The following is a 23204-nucleotide window of genomic DNA, read 5'->3' on the forward strand; positions in this document are numbered from 1 at the left end:
CTGTATGTGTGTGCCTGTATATGTACTGTATGTAAGTGTGTGCCTGTATATGTACTGTATGTAAGTGTGTCTGTATATGTACTGTATGTGAGTGTGTCTGTATGTGTACTGTATGTGAGTGTGTCTGTATATGTACTGCATGTAAGTGTGTATATATGTACTGTAATGCTGCAGAATCACGCCCCCTCCAGGCTGCCCACCCTGTATGTCTGTGACTGGCATTTTACTGCCCTGTGTTGCAGATTTGTGGACACAAATATATTTATAAAGGGAACATATCACCAGTGTTTGAGTCTTTCAACAAATGCAGCCGCCTTTACCTGCTCTGTGCTGCATTAGAGTATGTTTCCGTGTGGCGTATTTGGTCTGGATTTGCTGCAGATTGGACGCTGCTTACAGCCGCAGCGTCCAGATGTTACAGCATAGCGGAGGGGATTTTATGAAATGCCATCTCCACTATGCGTACAGGGATGTGGGTGACACACCCAAAATTACACACATGTGGCGAGTCTTTATAGACCGCAGCATGTCTATCGGAGACGATCAGTCTCCACAAGATAAATATCCCTCTTTTATGTATAGGATGCGGTGATTAAGCATGTGTTCAATGAACACATGCGGTATCACCGCATGTACAAAGGGGGCAGCACTTTGGGTGGAGCTGGTTATCCGCTGCGTCCAAAGCGCTGTCAGTACGCAGCGTGGAGACATACCCTTACACTGACATGTATATTGACTCCTGACCCCCTGCCTAACCCCAAACAAAACATTTGAGTTGCTCCCGCGCTGTATTTAAGTGAGGCTGGTCGGGCGTCATCTCTGTGGTCCGTGCGCCTTCTTTCTGCTCCTAAACGTCGTCCTTCGGCTCTGATAAATATGGATGACTTGTCATCCACATAGCACAACAAAATCTTATGCCTGCACAGTAGCATCGCCGTCCCAAGCAGGTGCACTTTCACCGGTGCTGGAATAACATCTTTTGCCACATATCCAATAATGTGCCTTGCTCCACCCGCAGAGCAAAGTGGACGGGCCGGCGATGCTACTGCACAGGCACAAGATTTCGTTGCACTATGTAGATGACGCAGGATGAGTCATCCACAACAATCAGAGCCGGTGGACGGCGATTAGGAGCAGGGAGGAGGCGCACACACCGCAGATAGTTTGCAGGTTATACAGGAGAAGGCAGGAGTCAATATACACATATGTGTAATGCAGCACAGAGCAGAAAACAGAGGTGACATTTGTTGATAGACTCAAAAACTGGTGACAGGTTCCCTTTAAAATTCTAAATAGCTTTAAACACTTTTTTTTTTTCTTTTCAATCTGCTTTTTTTTGTGGGGTCGGTGGGGTGGTCCTATGCCTCCATCTACCTTTTTCTTAAAGTGATGCATCCTTTTAAACTGCAGCAATTTTCAAATAATTTTTTCTTGTAACATGTACATGACCACCGACCAGCTATATACACCTCAGTCAGCATCCTATATGGCCTATTCACACAGGAGGACCGCACTTCTCTGTGCACACAGCGACTGTTAATGTTTTCGATAAAGTGTTGCGGATTGGTTCTATTACACACACTGTGAAACAACTAATTACGTGCCATACGAAATATGTTGTCTATGTAGTGCTATGCCCGTGTGGCAGGTACTATATAGGCAAAACTATTAGATGTCTATATGTTAGATTTAGTGAACATCTGAGGTCGGTGAAAACAGGTAAAGGAGTACCGAGACTAATTAATCACATATTAGAGGCACATCGTGGTAACCCTGAAGTGTTGACTTTTGCGGGAATAGAACAGGTTAAAACTCCCAGTAGAGGGGGAGACCACCATAATTTATTATTAAGGAGGGAAGCGTCATGGATTATGCGGACTGGAGCCACAGGCCCCGCAGGTTTAAATGACAAACTTGACATGTCCATCTTCCTATAAGTTATTGTACTGTGTGTCTATAGGGCAGTCTGGCTACCTCCATAGTAGCGTAGATATCTATTCAATGGTTTTTTATATATTCCTAGTTAAATATTTGGTTATAACATTACCTTTTGTTGCAGCAAGTAAGAGTATTACTATATAGATAGAATTCAAGGGATAGAGTAATGCAGCGTTATGTTATTTAAGCCAACTTATACTTGGCGTCTCATATGAAAGTCTGAGTGCACTCTTGGGATTTCGGGATGTTTTCAGGCTAGGAGTATCGGTAAATAGTTAATTTTTGCTCATAATATTGCTTATTTATAGGCCTGTGCTTATTGATTGTATTTGTTTTTAAATAATTCTGTTTTTGTAAACAATGTTGCTTTTAATCTGTATCGCACTGGGTTGGACGCAGTGACGTCAGGGGGAGTGGCGTTTGTTTCATGCACTTCTTAGGGCGTCATGTCCGTCCACCCTTAGAACCCGTTGAAGCGCCACACGGGCGCGAAACGGCCGTCGTTCTGCCTACACCTCTTCTTGTCATGTGAACACCCCCGTGCCGTGAAGTATCTTTTGCACAAATAAAGTACCTGGAAATTGAGACCGGTGAGTGCGGCCGCATCTTTATTCGTCTGTATGCAATCAATGTTGGATTTCCATTCACGGCCATAGCACCCGACGTCAGCGGACCAGCTGGAGCGCAGTAAGCCAGGAGGCTGGAGGATTGCCGGACCAGTAGTGCAGGTAGCTGTTTTCTTTTATTCATTCAATATACGTTGTTCTCTAATACCTGGCACACTGGGATATTGCTTACCTGAGCCTCTGCACACCCAATGTTATATAGTGGGTAAAAGTCTTCAGTACAATGGAGGCAGAAGCTGGAACCGCTAAAACAGGATTGCAAGCCGGCCGGGTGGATGTTAATAATTATTTTAAAGAATGTGAACAGGCTGATGAGGTACAGACTTTAAGCACAAGAGCACTTGAGCAAAAATTGTTGAATCTCTCTGAGAGAGAAGTGAGACTCTTTTGGACAAACAACTCCCTTAGCTCTTATGTTGAGTGTGGGAGGGTCCCACGGGGGCTCAGAGTTTGGAAGGACATTTCACATTTTTCGCATGATCCCACTTTCCAAACACAATGGGAGCAGATAATGCTTAAATGTTCCCAGGAGTTGTTAAATTTGGTTCTTAAATCCAACATCCAGAATTATGAGCAAATTGATATTGATATACAGAAAACGCAAGCGGAGTTACAAACAAGATTTACCGATAGCCAGTGGGCACAATTTAGTAAGAAAATGGAGACAAAATTGGTTCCCATACAAGCCGAAATTAAGCAAAGGAAGCGAGACAAATTTATAAGAGACAAGAAAGATTTTGATCAAGGCCAAATTTTCACCTGGAATAAACAATCCAGAATGGAGGGGAAACGAGCATTTGATGGAGAAAGTTCTAATCGCCACAGAAGAAGATCGGGAAAACGCAAGTTTAACCCCAGGAGGGATTATGTGACTACCAAATCTGACTCCAGCCAGAGTGAGGGTATGCTAGCCTCAGGTAGTTCAGTGGAAGGATTGGGGGCAGCAGGTTCCTTGAATCAGGATTTCCCTTTAGGCGGAGAAGGACGCGCCGAGGAGGCCAGAGGCGGCAGGACAGTACAGGAGCGGAAAAGGAAGTTTGTTTCGTGGAGGCAGAGATGCTAGTAGACCTTGATAGTCAACATGTGGTTAATTTAACCAGTCATACTTTACATGCGGCGCACTTTTCACTTTTGGCAAAAGGATTGAATTATTGTATCCCCATTGATTTTGACTTGACACAGTTTAAAATAGATTTATTTAAATCAGTTCGTAAGATTCACTTGTATAAGCAGTTCCACAATAATCCTGGAACACAAAATAGCCTAGAAGGAGAAAAACCGTGTATGGTAGGCCCTTTGGGCTTTATGGCAGGTGCAGGGTTAGAGGTGCTGGCAGATTCTTATGCTGAGGCGGAATTATTAGTAAGTCTTACTGACAGTCTATCAGGGGCACCAGTACAACAGAGGAGTTCTGACGTACCTTTTACAGGGGGGGGTTCCATCTAAATACATGCCCCCAGTGTCCCCCGGGAATGTTATCGATCTTTTTGCCACACAAGTTATAAGGGATGTAGAGGCTCTAATTTATCCTAAAGCACCCCCCAATCTAACGTCAGTAGAACAGAGGGCCCTAAAAGAAATTGTTAGCTGGAAGGACACTATTGTCCGGCCAGCTGATAAAGGGGGCAAAACAGTACTAATACCTAGGGAACTATACATCAAAGAAGCCCTAAAACAATTGAGTGACACTGTAACTTACAAAAGATTGGGAGGGGACCCCACCATTAAATTTAAAGGAGAGCTGAGAACACTCCTACGAGTAGCGGTGGAGGTTGGAGTACTGTCGAGTAACAAAGCGGAGAAGCTGCTGCCGGAGTTCCCCATCAGGCCACATTGGTACCATGTCCCTAAAATCCACAAATCTGTAACGGAGCCACCTCAGGTAGCTGTTTTCTTTTATTCGTTAATGTTTTGTGCACATAGAATGTCCTGTTCTTGGGAGCGCATGTCCTGTTTACCAGGGCAATATGCTACCAAGAACCTTGATTTTTAAGCCGGCTAAAAATCATTTCACGTGACTACTAATCATTTTACTCTTAAATCAGGTGATTACTGACCTATTTAAAGAGCCAATAATCAGGAAGATGCGCTTTTACAATGACACATTTCATAATTATTGGCTCATCTAAATTGGCCATAATTCAGTGGCTGATGGCTACGGAGGTCCGCAACACAAAGCGTTTTGATTGTATGCTGCTGACTTGTACTTAGACTATCTAGAGAGCAAGAGTACAGAAGTTACAAGACGTGGGCCTGTGTTCTTAAAAATGCCAGTCCGGCCCTGCTAGGTACAAACGTGTGGCTGACAGTAGGCGTGTGCCGGTCCGGACCTGAGTGTGGATGACTGGGTGTGGTTATCCACAAAAAACATAAGACTCAAGATACCATCCCTTAAATTGGGTCCAAGGTTTATTGGTCCATTTAGGGTCGCCGCCGTCATTAACCCAGTAGCGTACCATTTGGAGCTTCCTGCGGTGTATAAGATACACAACGTGTTCCACAGATCATTGCTAAAAAAGATGGTGGGTCTTGTGGACGCGACTCCGATGCCTTCTCCAGTCTTGGTGGATGGTAATTTGGAATTTGAAGTCTCCAAGGTGGTTGACTCTCATGTAGTGCACGACACTTTACAGTACTTGGTACACTGGCGTGGTTATGGGCCTGAGGAGAGGTCCTGGGTACCAGCCTCGGACATTCCTGCAGATCGGCTGGTCAGTATGTTTCACCGCCGCCATCCGGACAAGCTGGGTCCTATAAGTCATGAGAGCCCTGGGGTCCCTCGTAGAAGGCGGAGCACTGTCATGTCGGACGCTGTTCATACTAGGGCGTTCGACAGACAGCGGTAATTCCGCTTTTGTCCACTATGTGCTCAGTGGTGTCGGCTAGATTTTATCTAGCTGGTCCGGGGTTAATTTAGCTGGTGCTCGGATTGGAAGCTGGGTCACGCCCACTGCCTTTAAATAGTTCTTCTGAACATTGGGCGTCGCCGATTATAGCTTCTGCCTTGTGCTTGGTTATCTCGGTCTGGAGTGGTGATCTAGGAGAAGGAGTATCGTATCTGGTGGTGTATTTCCCTTTGTCATATTTTCTCCTTCCTATATTTGTATTTGTTTTGCCCTGTGCATTTATCGTGTATTGCTGTGTGACTGCGGCGTGGTTCATATTTTCCTTTATCCTTGTCTGTGCTAACTGTGGGTATTGGCGTCTGGTCTCTTCACTGGGTGGTGGTTTCAGCCTAGGGTTGAAACAGGAGACAGGGTGAGGATTGAGGCCCAGACATGCACACCATCAGTGTAAACTCTGGGAGAGGGTCAGTCAGGATTTCCCTAGTCTGAGGGAAATCGCAGGGGCCCGGGTTGTTAGCTCTTGCCTACCTAGGTTTCCCATGACAGTCATCTCTGCTGAAGGGTTGAGACCTGCACGTGAGAAGGGCAAACAAAATCTTTAGGACAGCATACATATTCATATGGGTGGCCTCAGGCCTGAGTAACACAACCACCACTCGCAATAGCCATGGAAATACTCCCAACAATATTGTATACAAATGAAAAATTAGAGTACCAGAATCCAGAACAAGAAGTAAAATCAAGATAATTGTATTTACTAATAGATAAAAAGCACCAAAATAACATGAAACATGATCATATCATTAACAGAGTTTTTACAAGACAAAGATTCAGGTGCAGCAGAAGACATGCAACCAAACAACAAAACCAAGCAGGACCATTTAAGAAGATACACCTTTTAAATAAAGAGACAGTGCTTCAAGTATCTCCAAAATTAAGTGGTGATGATAGGGGAAGCCATGTCAAGACATAGTGTGGTCAGTATGACATATAGTAAACATGTAAAGCTGATCATATTACCACATGGCATCCACTAAAAATCACATAAGTTCAATAGTTCTTACCCATAGTTGTGGTGCCCGTCGCCTTCTGGGTACCTAACCTACACCCTGCTGCTGGTAAGGATAATGGTCCTAATTAGGGTTGAGCGAAACGGGTCAGCAATTTTCAGAAGTTGCCGACTTTTGGCAAAGTCGGGTTTCATGAAACCCGACCCGACCCCTGTGTGGGGTCGGCCATGAAGTCGGCGATCTTCTGAATCTGGAATCGGAATTCCGATACCGATTCCCGATATGTTTAAGATATCGGGAATTGGTATCGGAATTCAGATTTAAGTGTAAAATAAAGAATTAAAATAAAAAATATCGCCATACTTACCCTCTGACGGGCCCTGGTACTAACCGGGAACCTTCCTTCCTTAGAATCAGCCTTCCAGGACCTTGCGGTGACGTCGCGGCTTGTGATTGGTCGCGCGGCCGCCCATGTGACCGCTCGCGCGACAAATCACAAGCCGTGACGTCACCGAAGGTCCTGGAAGGGCTGATTCTTAGGAAGGAAGGCTGCCGGAACGAAGCCGAGGGTGAGTATATTCCTATTAGGTATATACTCACCCTCGGACACGCCCTGCTTCTTCCCGGCAGCCTTCCTTCCTAAGAATCAGTCCTTCCAGGACCTTCGGTTACGTCACGGTGACGTCGCGGCTTGTGATTGGTCGCGCGAGCAGTCACATGGGCGGCCGAACGACCAATCACAAGCCGCGACGTCACCGCAAGGTCCTGGAAGGCTGATTCTAAGGAAGGAAGGTTCCCGGTTAGTACCAGGGCCCGTCAGAGACTAAGTATAGCGATATTTTTTATTTTAATTCTTTATTTTACACTTAAATATGGATCCCAGGGCCTGAAGGAGAGTTTCCGCTCCTTCAGACCCTGGGAACCATTGGAAACCCAATGCACTGCATTTGGTTTCGAGTTTCGGCCGACCCCGACTTTTTTATAGGATCGGCCGATTTCACTCGACCCGACTTTTGAAAAAGTCGGGTTTCGTGAAACCTGACCCAATCCTATAAAAGTAAAGGTCGCTCAACCCTAGTCCTAATACTTTTCCTTGGTTGAACTCCTACAGACATGGCTGAATGGGGGGTCTGGACACACTATGGGAGCAGTGGGGGTTGTGGTTTAGGTACCAGCAGTAAGCCATTTCACCTTGTCACTTATTTTTGTATATACTTTCTATTTATTCCATTGACTGGGCTGCTTATATGGGAATATGGCACATAAGATATAAGATCTATTATCATTATTACTGCTGGTATATCCAGGTGTTGTGTATTTACACGATACATATGTGGCAGTAGTGTCTTGTTGTTTTCATCCTCTTGCACTTTTGTTCATGTTAACAATAATAAAATGTGATATATTCTTTAGATATTATTGATGTAGTATCATCTTTTTTCGTGTTGTAAGTAAAGATTAGCAGATCTCATTGGATTCTAATTCACAAAATTGCACAAATTTTAATAGGGAATTCAATTTGCAGCAAATGCATTCTCCATGAATTCAACGACCCTTATTATGCTCTGAGGTCTGGAGAAATCCAGAAAAAACAACTAAGTCCTCACAGCTCACCTCCCTGGACATTCTGCTGCTTGCTGTCCCCTGTAAGTTCCTCAACACCTCTTTTTACCACTCATGTATACTGAAACCCCAGTCCTATTCACACAAAACCACAATGTCGTAAATTCATGAACTTACAATGTGCATGCATTTCTTGTCTTGGTCATTTCCAAAACTACAGGCCTAGTGTGGAGAGGTCCAGGTTTTCAACATGCAGCAGTACGAAGAGGCACTGAGGACCGGATAGCCAGCCCAATATGGTTCACCAAAATGATCGCAAGCTGGCCACGATTTTTCTGAATTATGATTTATGTAAAATTTGAGTAGAATTCAATTCCACTTGAATAATTTTGCCCATCTCTAAAACTAAACAATTGATATAGGCAGAGGAAAATAAACAATAAAATATTCTTAGTTGTCCTATTTATAATAATAATAATTTTTATTTATATAGCACCAACATATTATGCAGCACCTTACAATTCAGAGGTTGATATACAACAGTCATAAGTAACATAGTTAAAGATAATACAATAATTAAAGCAAAAATAGTGATGACCCTGCTCATAAGAGCTTACAAGCTACAATGAGGTGGGGGTAACAAAAGTTTACAATGATGGTACATCCATCTTGAGGGAATAGGAGATCGATACAGGCTGCATGAGCTGGTCACCAGCCAATATTTGTAGTGCGTTTTTGGATTAGGTGGGGTATGATGGAGAATTATGTTCAAAGAAATATTGAATGGGCTATACATAAAAGGACTTTGATTAGGAAATGTGATAAGCTACACTAAACATATGTATTTTCAGGGGGCTCATAAAACTGTGCAAGGTGTGGTTAGTCTGAATTTCTTGGGCTAGAGCATTTCAAAGAATTGGTGCAACTTGGTAGAAGTCTTGGACCCAGGGGTGGGAGGTACGGATTAGGGCGGATGTTAGTCGAAAGTCATTCGCGGAGCGTACAGAGAGTGTAGACCAATAAACAGAAATGAGGGAGTATTTTTAGGGCAATGCTGCACTGTGGAAAGCTTTCTGGGTGAAAGCAAGCAGTTTAAATTGGATCCTATAATGTATGGGCAGCCAGTTCAATGACTGGCACAGAGCGGAAGCATCCAAGTAACGATTAGCCAGATAGATGATCCTGTCTGCTGCATTAAGGATGAACTGGAGAGAGGAAAGTCAAGTAAAGGGGAGGCCAATTAATAGAGAATTACAAAAGCCAAAGCGGGAGTGGATCAGGGCAATATTGAGTGTAGCATAGAGAGTAGAAAGTGGTGGCCAACAGTGTTGAAAGCTGCAGAGAGGCCAAGAAGAATGAGCAGAGAGTAGTCATCATTAAGTTTTGCTGTCAAAAGGTCATTGGTCACTTTGATGAGTGCAGTTTCTGTAGATTGTGGGGGAAGGAAGTCGGACTGTGATGGATGTAGGAGACAGTGAGTGGAGAGCTATGGGTACGGTCAGAGTAGACCAGGTGCTCCAAGAGTTAAGAAATGAAGGGGAGATTGAAGACTGGTCTGTAATTATTTGAGTAGGATGGGTCAATAGAGAATGTTTTTACTAATGGCATAATAGAGTGTTTGAAGGAGGCGGGGAAGATACCAGATAGTCCATGAGCCAAGAACCAAATTTGACGATATCGGTACCAAGCGGAGTGACTAATTCTCTTTGGTATTTTTAGGTAGATGCATGTCTGTAGTTTATTTTTTGATATGATAGCCCTTACATATACGTAGCTTATTAACCCCTTCAGCCCTAGGCCTATTTGTACCCAAGTGCCTAAGCCAATCTGACCTGTGCCACTTCATGGGCTAATAACTTTGGAACGCTTTCACCTATCCAAGCCATTCTGAGATTGTTTTCTCGTGACATATTGTACTTCACGTCAGTGCTAAATGGGAGTCAATATATTTTACCTTTCTATATAAAAAAATGCTAAATATTCGGAAATTTTGGAAAAATCGGCAATTTTTTAACTTTGAAATTCTCTGCTTTTTACAAAAATACTGATACCCCCCATAATAGTTATTAATTTACACTCCCCACATGTTTACTTCATATTGGCATCATTTTGAAAATGAAACCTTATTGTTTTACGATGTAATAGGGCTTATAGTTTTATGCGCAATTTTTCACATTTACAGCAAAACCCACTTTTCAAAGGACCAAGTCACTTCTGAAGTCACTTTAAGGGGCTTACATAACAGAAACCACCCATAAATTACCCCATTTTGCAAACTACACCCCTCAAGCTGTTCAAAACTCATTTTTAAAAACTGTTAACCCTTTAGGTGTTCCACAGGAATTTTAGCATGAGCCAAGAACCAAATATGACGATATCGGTACCACCCGGAGTGACTAGATGTAGTATTTGTAACAAAATTTAATCCAAGTTATGTAAATACACACTGAACATGTCATGTGCATATATATATATATATATATATATATATATATATATATATATATATATATATATGTTACTCCATAATATCTTCAACATCGGACTCTGAATCTGACTGTTGTTCTACTGGCTCGTCTTCAGTACCCTTGTTCTGGCATGTCTGTAATCTGCACATGTCTGTGCACTTCAGGCCATTGCTGAGGCAAGTACACTGAGGAAGTTCACATGACCGCACACACTTGCAGGACAGTAGCTGTATAATAGCTTCTGGTGCTGGTGCCCCTTGCATCCACTTGACAACAAGCTTTCCGTCGTTATCTATCATCCAACCGCAGTCTGTTGGGTTTGCAACCCATGGCTGGCTCTGCAGACTTCTCCTCCAGATCGCAGCCTGGTAGTTTGCACGCAGTGCATGCATGAAAAGGCAGTCCTGGCAAGGAGGGAGTTGACTTGACTCTACCACTCCACGTCTGGCACAGAACAGCTGATAACGGAGCCTGTTTACCTCAGTTGTTTGGGTAGTTGGCAGGTACATGTGGCAGGTGATTTCCTGTAACTTCTCAAAAAGTTCGGTAGACACTTCCCATGAACGACCAACTTCCTGAAAGGCATCCTGGTATGTCTTGTTCATCTTCAACTGCTTGAGTGTCGTCATCTTCCCACGGCCAGCGAATGCACTGACGGTGTCACAGCCTGTAAATGCATGCATACCAATCAATGAATCACATACGCTGCCTCCCAATGTTCGGCTCAGAGTGGTGATATCCAGGAATCTTGTCCGGTTCTGTGTACCGCATTTCTGGAACAGGTGGGATGGGATTTTGTGGCACATGCCCAGACACAGGACCATGACATCAGTATCCTCCGAAGTGATGATGACCGACTTGTAACCAGATTCTGCTGCATGAAGAGCATGGAGAAGGAGGCGTGTGTCTGCTTCTTCTTGATTTGACTTAAGGTCAGCAGCCTCTTCCCACTGTTCTTTGGTGATCTTAAAGCAGAGCTGCTCACATGTGACATACAGCTCCTTCTCCTCAAGCTTCTCCCTGTGGTGTTTCGCCTTCCATTCTTCTACCAGAAACTTTATGAGACTTGCCTTGTTGGAGGAACTACTTAGAAGCTTTTTCCACTGCTGGATGTTGTGCCCATGTTGAATGTTCTTGAAATGGATCCCTGTGCCTTCATATCTGTTGACTCTTTCTGTATCTTTGATGGATGTCTCCTTGTAGACGTCAAAGACAATATCAATGCGCTTGCTCTTAGCACCCTCATGGATAGCGCGACTCATTGCTGTGCCTGCTAGCTGGCCAAATGTTGCATTGTTTCCCTTCAGTTTCTGAACCAGGCTCATCCCATCAATGATGGTTGCAGAGGGCTCGGGGATCACTTCTGCAGGACGAGCATTCCTCTCCAACTCCCTTGCGAGGGCAGCCTTGTTGGTCTTGCGGATAGACCCATCACCATTGGCAAGTGCCCATGGCAATGGACCCAGGGGATGAGTCAAGACATCACTCATTTGTAGCTTTCTGTTCTCAGCTACAAGTATCATCTGGCCAAATAGGTTTCTGTCAGCCTTCAAAATTACCTCCTTGCCAAGACCTTGTCTGCGTGTCTTCATTTGGATGTTAGAGAACGTTTTAAGTTTGTTCTTCGTCATCTTGTCATGAAACAATGTAGTTGGCTTATCGGTACCCAAACGCTCATCCTTGAATGTTTGATATGCATCCTCTCCTATACTGTATGCCCCTTGAAGGTCTTTGGCTACATCTGGTGGTGCTACAGTCGCTGTTGACAAACTGATAAGTTCACCATTATGCTCTTTGTTGAAGGGGTTCACCCAACCTGTCTCCAGCAGTTGAACGAAAGATTGGACATCGGCTTCATCTCTTCTAATCCTAGACACCTGTAGGTCTGAATGGCTGAAGTCAGTATATTGTTGGCCTACCAGGGCCCTCAGCTGCCTCAAGTACATACTGCGGTACTCTGATGTCAGGTAGAACCTGGAAACAGCTCCAACTTTGAGGCTGAAGCCTTTTGTGCCCCCTGGTGTCTGGGTGTCTTTGTTGATTGTCTCTTCAATGGTCTGGTCCACAGGAATTCGTCCAAAAGGATTCTTGCTACCGATCTGGACCGAAAAGCCACCTTGCATGAAGTATTCATGGACCTCTGGGTGTTCTATGGGCAGCCGAGACATTGTGGCATAGTAATAGGTTAGGTATCGGGCATAGTTGACCTTGTCATAGGCAAAACACCATGGTATCATCTGTCGGATTGCTCCTAGGTGAAGCATCCAGTTGCCTTCTCTTGAAGCTCGAACCAGGGCCAGCATGGTCTCGACCATGTCCAAGTATGACATCCAGAATGCTGAGAGTTGTTCATTTCTGAGGGTCTCAAGATAAACTTGAAAGAGCTTCAGGGTAAGTGTGCAAGATTCATTATCCAAGAGCTTTTCGAAGGATCCCTGCGACACACTGATGCGAAAGTTTGTGATGTTCTTCAGTGTTTCATCCAGATGGTGAAGGTCCCTTGCATGGTTTTCTTCTAGCCATGGAAGGAAGTTTTTCCATGCAAGCCTCATAAGTGCTTCATAGACCAGCTTGTGTAGTCTCACTGCTCTGTTGTACCTCCGGCCGTCCATCACTCCAGACACTGATCCTTCAGCGATTACACCGGATTCAACACACAGATCTCTAAGGCCTGCATCCTGAAATCTGTTCCCTATGATAGAGAGGAGATTACAGATTGTGTGGAAGACACCCATTCTAATTATAATGTTCTTGAACTTCTCCTGTTTCCAGATAACCTCGGCAGCTTTGGCATAGAGTGCTTGATCAAACACACACACAATTCTGTTAAGCTTCAGGGTCTGCATGATGGCATGTGTTTGCTCCAAGACTTCATTCACAGTGGACATGGCTGTTGCAGGAGCATTGATAGTGGGCAGGTAGCTTACAGTGTCCTGGGCCACTACAATGTCGCTGCGGATTTTTATGTTGAACCCAGTCCAACTGCTGGTGGTCTGATCCTCATGGTCTGACATTCTAGCCAGAAGCCAGATATGGTTTTTGGTTTTTGAATCCTGGACCTCCTTGGTAGTGTTAACATTCGAAGTCTCAATCCTGGGTGGCTCTCCCCGCTGCCCAACATTGTATATCGGTAGCATTAATTCTGTCAGAGTTATGCTTCTTTTCTTCGACTTGGTTACATCTGGCAGGACTTTCTTTGTCACAGAGCATGCAACATTGGACTGAACAGCAATGCCATTGACTCTATGAGATGTACCTGCTCCACTTAGTGTCTCCTCAAGTCTGTCAATGTTATCCCAGGCCAGGGTTGTGAACACACCTGGGTAGATACTTGCTGGCATTGGGATGTCATCCTTTGAACATTCCAACTTCTGGATACAAAGGGCTGTATCGATCTCCTCAGCCATTGAATATGACACACAGTGGCCAAGACGATTCAGAGTTCGAATCAGTTCTGTATTGCCGGTCAAAGACTTAACTGCAAAGGATAGCAGTACGTGCTTTGGTGGCTTTGTCTTTCCATTGGTAACAGCAAAAACCAAGTCACTGCCGAAGGATGTGGCAAGACGTTGAGCTCTTTCACAGGTAGTTTGGCACTCACAATCTCCTGTAAGCAGGGTTTGCAGGAATTGAGTGACTAATGCAGGAACGACATTCTGATCTGTATTGGGAGGCCATGGCTGACTCACATCTTGCTTCTTGATCTCATTCCTTAGCTGCATTGCTGCTTTGGTTACGATATCTCCAGAGTTAGCAGCTCTTGCTTCTTGCAGATCTTTTGTCATGCTGTGTACTTGCCGGACAAGGTCGTCCATTGATAGGCTACATGGATAGACTAGAAGCTTACCTTTCTCATCTGAGAGAAAGCGGAGTGATTCCCCAATCTCTGTTTCAAGTTTTCGTCGAACATGTTTCTTTGTCGATGGTTTCAGTTGGATGATACCACGGGATATCATTAATCTCTCAAGCCTAGATGTGAGGTTTATCATAGGCAGTACTTCTGGGTTTGGGAACAATTTAGTCCTTATATACAAGAAGAGTTCTTCAAGGGCCTCTTTCTCTGCCTCTTCGTAGCGTACTTCCTCGCTTTCGACCTGATTTTCAGCTGCACTAGACCTACAGGCCACTTGGGAATCATCTTTTGTGAATAGTTTGTAGCACGACTTGTGGTAGTGCCCCTCTGCAGCAACAAGGTCTCTGCTAAGTAAACCAAGTATTCTCTGTGTGCCTTTCCTTATCGCTGCTCTGCGGATCGTCTCATCTGCTCGTAGCTCAACACACTGGACAATTGGCTCCCTTGTTTGTTTTCCTTTTAGGTACTTGCTTGACTTCTCACAGAAGATACATACTTTGGCATACACCCTGCTATCACTGGGGGCACCCCTCGGTAGCTTCCTCATGGAGATTTTGCTTGCTGTTTCGACATTGACACCCTTGCCAAGGATAGAATCCAGTGACTTCTTCATTGTAAAGATACTACGACATTTACGGTGATATTGTATGTGTGGTATTTCTCCTTCTTCAAGGCCCTTAGCTGCTACCAGGACTGATTCATGCTGCCTGATCTCTGCAGCCCTAAGCAATGTTTTCCAGGAGTCCAAATCCTTAAGGGACGCCAGATCATCGCTGTCATCATTAGAGCAGTGTATGATACAGTCGATCCGTGATTTCTTCCTTGCTGGTACTTCCATCATGCCGTTAGATAGTCAGTAAACACCTGCAAACACAAAGAAAAACATTAAAATTTTATTTACCGTATTTCCTGGCGTATAAGACGACTTTTTAGCCATGAAAAACATGGCTCCAAGAGGGCGGTTGTCTTATACGCCGAATACAGCCGCCGGGGGGAAAGGCCGCCGCGCAGGGAAGGAGGAGGCAGGGGCCCACCTTCATGAGGCGCTCGTTCTTAGAGCTGGGAGCGCTGGTGCTAGGTGACTGTTCCCCCTCTCTCCACAAGTTCCTTACCAGCAGCAGCACACAGTACAGGACTACAGGACCTGTGGTGATGTCACGGCCATGTGATCAGTCACAAGCCTGGGAGGTGTCAGCCTCTACAGAGGGAGATAGGAGCTCTGCAGAGAAGACCGGAGAGTCCTGTTCAGCACAGAACGTGTATGTGTCAGTGTGTGTGCGTGTGTTGGGGCACCTCAGGGTGTCTTCAAATGTGACATAGCCCCCTAGATTTCTTCCAGTAAAATTTGCACTCCAAAAGTCATTTGGCGCTCCTTCCCTTCCGAGGCCTGCCGTTCCCCAATACTGCAGTGTACGACAACATATCGGGTGTTGTTGTGTTCGGGAGAGATTGGTGAACAAATAGTGGGGTGCATTTTTTGCTGGTACACCTCTTAAAAATAAAAAAATGAGCCTAAAATGACACCTTCATGTAAAAAATGCACTTTTTCCATTTTCTCAACCAAGTGTTTCCAACTACTGTGAAACACTGGTTGGGTCAAAGTGGTCACTATACCCCCTAAAAGATTCCTTGGGGGTGTAGTTTCCAAAATAGGGTCACTTTTTGGGGTTTCCACTGTGGGGGTACCTCAGGCAGCCTTCAAATGTGACATGGCCCCCTAGATTTCTTCCAGTGAATCCGCCACCCAAAAACCACATAGCGCTCCTTCCGTGTTGAGCTGTGCTGTGTGCCCATACTTTAGTTTACGAGTACATGTGGGGTGTTTCTATAAACTGCAGAATTAGGGTAACCAAGTTTGGGTTTGCCGTTAACCCTTGCTAGGTTGCAGGTAAAATTGGATTACAATGTAATATCTGGAAAAAAAATGAAATTTTGAAATTTCGCCTTCATTCTGCTAAAATTCCTGTGGAACACCTAAAGGGTTAACAGTTTTTAAAAATGAGTTTTGAACAGCTTGAGGGGTGTAGTTTGCAAAATGGGGTAATTTATGGGTGGTTTCTGTTATGTAAGCCCCTTAAAGTGACTTCAGAAGTGACTTGGTCCTTTGAAAAGTGGGTTTTGCTGTAAATGTGAAAAATTGCGCATAAAACTATAAGCCCTATTACGTCGTAAAACAATAAGGTTTCATTTTCAAAATGATGCCAATATGAAGTAAACATGTGGGGAGTGTAAATTAATAACTATTATGGGGGGTATCAGTATTTTTGTAAAAAGCAGAGAATTTCAAAGTTAAAAAATTGCCGATTTTTCCAAAATTTCCGAATATTTAGCATTTTTTTATATAGAAAGGTAAAATATATTGACTCCCATTTAGCACTGACGTGAAGTACAATATGTCACGAGAAAACAATCTCAGAATGGCTTGGATAGGTGAAAGCGTTCCAAAGTTATTAGCCCATGAAGTGGCACAGGTCAGATTGGCTTAGGCACTTGGGTACAAATAGGCCTAGGGCTGAAGGGGTTAATAAGCTACGTATATGTAAGGGCTATCATATCAAAAAATAAACTACAGACATGCATCTACCTAAAAATACCAAAGAAAATTAGTCACTCCGGGTGGTACCGATATCTGGCCCGGCTCATGGACTAAGAGGAGAGGGAGAGATTGAAAATTTTAGTTAGGTGAGTAGCGACAACTGGAGAGATAGAGAGACTGGAGTAGGCGTGATGGAATGGGATGAGTAGTGCATGTAGTAAAATGAAAAGAAAAGAGCAGCCTTGAGAATTCTTCTTCTGTGACTGGGTCAAATGTGGAGAGTGAGCCAGAGGAGATGTGCTAAGGGATGGGATTCACTTCACTTTGTGGATGGGAGCTGATTTCCTGACAGATATTTATTATTTTATCTGTAAAGTGGGAGATAAAGACATTAGCACAAATGTCTGTGATAGGGGCTTTCACTTCAGGGCTTAAGAGGAAGGGAAAGGTGTTGAAGAGTATTTTTGGGTTGTTGGATAGTGAGGAGATCAGGGTGGTGAAATAGGTCTATTTGGTGAGGTGAAAGGCAGAATTATGGGTTCTTAAAATAAATTTGGTGTGGATAAATTTTTCTGGTGTGTGTTTTCCTCCGTAGGCACTTAGATCACTGGAGAAATCGAGTTGGCGGTGTGATATAGGGATATTTTACTCTGTGCTTGGAGGTTCTGAGGGTGAGGGGTGTTTCTTGGTCCAGGATGCTTCTGAGAGTGTCATTGTAGTGATGTGCAGTCAAATAAGGACAGGAAAAAAGGAGATTGGGACAGTGATGTGTGTAGGGAGTCTGGAAGTGTATGAGGGTTAATGGCTTGTAGACTTCTGAATATGTGATAGGTAGGAGTGTGCTGGGCGAGGATCTGTGAGTGTGAAAGAGAATTTTCTGGTCAGAGAGGGGAAGAGGTGAGTTTTCGAGGTAGGAGATTGAATAGTTGGACAAAGACCAGAACAAGAGTGTTACCGTCTTTGTGTGTCTCAGAGGTTGAAAGCTGTGAGAGGCCAAGAGAAGTGGTTAGTGATAGAAGCTGGGATAAAGATGGGAAGGGGCTGCTTTTGGGGATGTTGAAATCTAGGATAAGGGTTGGTAATTCTGACGACATGAAGTGTGGCAGCCAGACAGAAAAATGATCAAGGAATTGGGTGGGTGAGCCTGGGGGACAGTATACAACTCTTACTTTGAGGGAGAGAGGATGAAACAGCCTGATGGTGTGGACCTCAAAAAAAGGGAATGAGAGTGATGGATCTTTGGGCGTGACCTCAAAAGTGCATTGTAGGGATAAGAGTATAAAAAAGGAAAGAATGTCCAGCTTCACCGAATCCGTAAAAAACAGTTTTCTTTATTCACAAACTTTTAAGCATAGAGGATACAGACTTCAGCACAAGCCATATGGGTAAGAATCTCAACGCGTTTCTGGAGACTAAGCTCCCTTAATCATCATGATAAATGGCTTATCTACATCAGGGCAATGTAGAATGGGAGCGCTAGCGAAGTGTGACTTAATCGAGAGAAAGGCCTTGGAGTCATCCTCCGACCCCAAATTGGGATTTGCTCCCTTCTTGGTGAGGGCAAGCTTCCTTACCTGCACAACAATTTTCTGAATAACTCTCTTAACCTGCTGGCCCTAACTGAAATCTGGATTAAGAATTCTGACAGTTTCCCCTGTTACTATTTCTCATGGCCTCTTAAAGGTCTTAGAAAAGAAGAAGCAACAATGCTTCCGACCTTGAGCATCCTTTTGGAAAAGGACTGCTCCAGCACCAATGGATGAGGCATCCACCTCCATGATAAATGGCTTATCTACATCGGGGCGATGTAGAATGGGAGCGCTAGCGAAGTGTGACTTATTCGAGAGAAAGGCCTTGGAGACATCCTCCGACCCCAACTTGGGATTTGCTCCCTTCTTGGTGAGGGCAACCAAGGGAGCTACCAAAGTTGAGAAGTGTGGAATGAACTGGCAATAGTAATTAATGAACCCCATAAAGCACTGCACCGCTTTAAGTGAATGGGGTTCCTGTCAGTCCATCACAGCCTGGAGCTTGGCAGGATCCATAGCCAAACCCTGGGCAGAGATGATGTAACCAAGGAAAGGCAAGGACTCATGCTCAAACACACACTTCTCCAACTTGGCGTAGAGGGAGTTTACCGGTAAGAGGTCGAAGACTTTGCGAACATCTTTCTGATGGGAGTCAATATCTAGAGAGTAGATGAGAATATCATCCAGATAGACTACGACTGAGGTGGTGAGCATATCCTGGAAGATGTCGTTCACAAAGTCTTGGAAAACGGCTGGGGCATTACAGAGCCCAAAGGGCATCACCAGATATTCATAGTGCCCATCCCTGGTGTTAAAAGCCGTCTTCCATTCATCCCCCTCCCGGATGTGAATCAGGTTGTAAGCACCCTGCAGATCTAATTTAGTAAATACCCTTGCTCCCTGTAGTCTATCAAAGAGCTCAGATATCGGGGTAGTGAGGTACTTGCTCTTAACGGTGATGGCGTTAAGACCCCTGTAGTCTATGCATGGATGTAATTCTCCACTCTTCTTCTGCATGAAGAACCCAGCCCCTGCATGGTCATGATTAAGGGAGCTTAGTCTCCAGAAATGCGTTGAGATTCTTACCCATATGGCTTGTGCTGAAGTCTGTATCCTCTATGATTAAAAGTTTGTGAATAAAGAAAACTCTTTTTTACGGATTCGGTGAAGCTGGACATTCTTTTCTTTTTTGGACTCTATACGCTTGGACACAGCGGGTCCGTGCTCCCGAGGATTGGTTTATGCATCCCGGGTGAGCTGGTTTATATTCCTTCTTTCTAGGGATAAGAGTATGCCTTCTCCACCACCAAGCCTGTTTGTGGGTCTTGGAGAATGGTAAAAATGTAAGAGGCCATGAGAAATAGTAACAGGGGAAACTATAAGAATTCTTAATCTAGATTTCAGTTAGGGCCAGCAGGTTAAGAGAGTTATTCAGAAAATTGTTGTGCAGGTAAGGAAGCTTGTTACATACAGACCACAGATTCCAGAGTGCATGATGAAAAAAGGGAGATAAAGAGTATAACTAATGTTAATAAGGTTGTGCAATATTTTTGGACCAGATGGACTGAGATTATTGAGGATGGTGAAAAGAGCATGAGAGCTGTAAATGGGAGAGGGAAGGAAAGAGGGGCTGATGTACATGAGTGGTTATGGAGGGGGGATGGAGCGGTGAATGTAGATGACAAAAGCACACAGGAAGATGGACTTAGAAATAAAGCACCTAGTTAAAAGGGAGTACAAAGTGTGGGTTACCCGACTCTGGCCCTGAATGACTGCAATTCAATTAACTGCCTGACACTTGGCAACAAGGACACTTTGAGGAGGAAGACACATGCCTATACCCCCCCCACCACACGCGCACACACACACACACACGTACCCCTTATGATGCTTCAAGATTTATAGGTCAGACTATAGCATCAGGATAAGATGGAATGTGGGAGTGGGAAGTCAGCTGGTCAATAGTGTTGAGCGATACCTTCTGATACTCAAAGGTATCGGTATCGGATGGTATCGGCCGATATCCGAAAAATATCGGATATCGCCGATACCAATGCAAGTCAATGGGACACAAGTATCGGAAGGTATCCTGGATGGTTCCCAGGGTCTGAAGGAGAGGAAACACTCCTTCAGGCCCTGGGATCCATATTCATGTAAAAAATAAAGATTTAAAATAAAAAATATGGATATACTCACCCTCGGACGGGCCCTGGACCTTACCGATGTAACCGGCAGCCTCCGTTCCTAAGAATGAGGAGTTTAGGACCTTCGATGATGTCGTGGCTTGTGATTGGTCGCGTGACCGCTCATGTGACCGCTCACGCGACCAATCACAAGCCGCGACGTCATTGCAGGTCCTAAACTCCTTATTCTTAGGAATGGAGGCTCCCGGTTACATCGGTAAGGTCCAGGGGCCGCCGGAGGGGTGAGTATATCCATATTTTTTATTTTAATTCTTTATTTTTTACATGAATATGGATCCCAGGGCCTGAAGGAGAGTCTCCTCTCCTCCAGACCCTGGGAACCATACACTGGGATCTTCCGATTCCGATTTCCGATATCACAGAAATATCGGAACTCGGTATCGGAATTCCGATACCGCAAGTATCGGCCGATACCCGATACTTGCGGTATCGGAATGCTCAACACTACTGGTCAACACACCAGGGGATGAATAGCTGATCAGAGACAGACAGACCTAACACTATGCCTGACTTGATCTACACAGTATTACACTTTTCACTATCAGACAAAGTCTACAATGAGGAAAGGAAGGACATATATCAGTGAGTATTGAATATCATGCAACAGATAACATAACATAGATCCAGCAAGCAGAGATATTATACCATGAAATTGTTTCAGGATGATAAAGCAGCAGATCACATAGATACCGCAAGCAATATTCCGAGACATAATGTGGTTTAGCATTTACATATTGGTGAATACATTTCATAGCAGCTCAAGCAGTCGTACTGATAATCTGGGTGTTTTATGTTTTGTGAAAAAGTAAATTTAGATTAGAAATAAGTGGATCATTTTAAAATCAAATTCTCTGTTCAATTTAAAAAAAAAATAGATTAGAAGCCATTTTGAGCTGTTTAAAGAAGACCTCCCAACAACATTTTTGTCTTTTTAATATATTGCTGTCATCATATTATATAACACTGTTTACTTACAATTGCTCATTTTGCCTTTCTACCCAGTAAATTATTCTCTTTCCATTAGGTCTATGGCATCATGTTATTAAAAACAGACTAGCTGAATTCTGAGTCATCAGTGCCAAAGTCCCTGGCAGGGGGGATTAGCTGAGCAGCTGGATCAGGAGTTGAAGAAGGGGATGACTCATGCAGGCATGATAGTATTCCTGGTTCTACATTAGTGCAGAGAAAAGGGAAAAAACGATTGGACTGGGTCGAAAAGCAAATTGAGAAATTGTAAGTAGACAATGCTTTACAATATGATGATTGCAATATATTAATGGGATAAAAACTTTAATGGGATTTCTGATTTAAGGTAAACAGCCTTATTAATATCCAAGTAACCGCAATCTATCTGGCTAAAGGAAAATTAATGGTAACCTGAGCTAACCAATAGCTGTGTATGGTTGCTAGGCAAATATTGGTCTAATATTGGACCATTACAACAAGAAAGTGTACAAACAAATATACTGTACATCTTTTACAACACACACTTTGTGAGGTAGACAGTTGTGCCTAGATTTCTAAATTATGAATATTTTTCCTTAGGATTGTAAAGCTGTAGTAGCATCGTACGCAGTGAAGAAGCAGTGACCCACAAATTCAAACACAAAAGTCTCTTTTAATGTGTTTCTTCACAGCATTAAAGTCCAGTTCACATAAATGCATATAACTTCAGTGATCAGTTTACACCAGTTCAATGCAATACATTTCACATGGCTTTAGATTTGCGGTCCCTAAACAGGCCAGACTTCCCTTGTCCAGTTTCCCTGGGCGACCGCACGCCATCTCACAGTCTCTATACGTCTCCATACACACAGCCTCATAAGTTGCAGACACTACTCACGCCAGCTCTCCTCTGACTAGTTCTCGTGGGTGTCCTGCATCGCTGTATCACAGTCTCTGTACTCACTCAGCGCACTGCACTCTTTATCCTCTGGAGTGCAGCCGGGTGCAAATAAGACAAAGTCTCTTACAGACTCTTTACTCACACAGTCGTACACAGTTCAGGATATCCTCCGGATAGCAGCCGGGCACCATATCCACCTGTTTTCAATCGTTGCACATGCTAGTCCTCTTTCAGCACAGAACATCCACCTCCGGGCACAGGTCTGTCCACATCCGAGACCAGTACCATGGATGACTTGCATCTCTGTGTACGCTGCTGGTGCCAGGCTATTCAGCTGCCCTGGGTGCTGGCTCTGCTGGCCTCCATGCCCTCTGCAGACCAGCACACACCAGACTGACACTGACGTGCACCTCGCCTCACCTGGCCAGACACCTGGCATGGCCTGACACCGCCTGCACGGCCTGACACCTGACACGGCCTGACACGGCCTGACACACCCATACCCCTTACTGCAGGGCTTTTAAACACACACAAACCTGTGGCTTCAGCCACATGGAAAACCCGGACCGGAAATCCATGACTCTCATGCACACCTATGGACTTCATCCGTCTGCATGCACATTCTGGGGAGAACAAACAGCGCCCCCTAGCTGTATCTGAGGCCACAGCCTCACAGGATACAATATATATATATATATATATATATATATATATATATATATATATATATATATATATATATATATATATATATATATATATACAGTATATATATATATATATAT

This window comes from Ranitomeya variabilis, chromosome 5, assembly GCF_051348905.1.
Source record: "Ranitomeya variabilis isolate aRanVar5 chromosome 5, aRanVar5.hap1, whole genome shotgun sequence".
Classification (NCBI taxonomy): Eukaryota; Metazoa; Chordata; class Amphibia; order Anura; family Dendrobatidae; genus Ranitomeya; species Ranitomeya variabilis.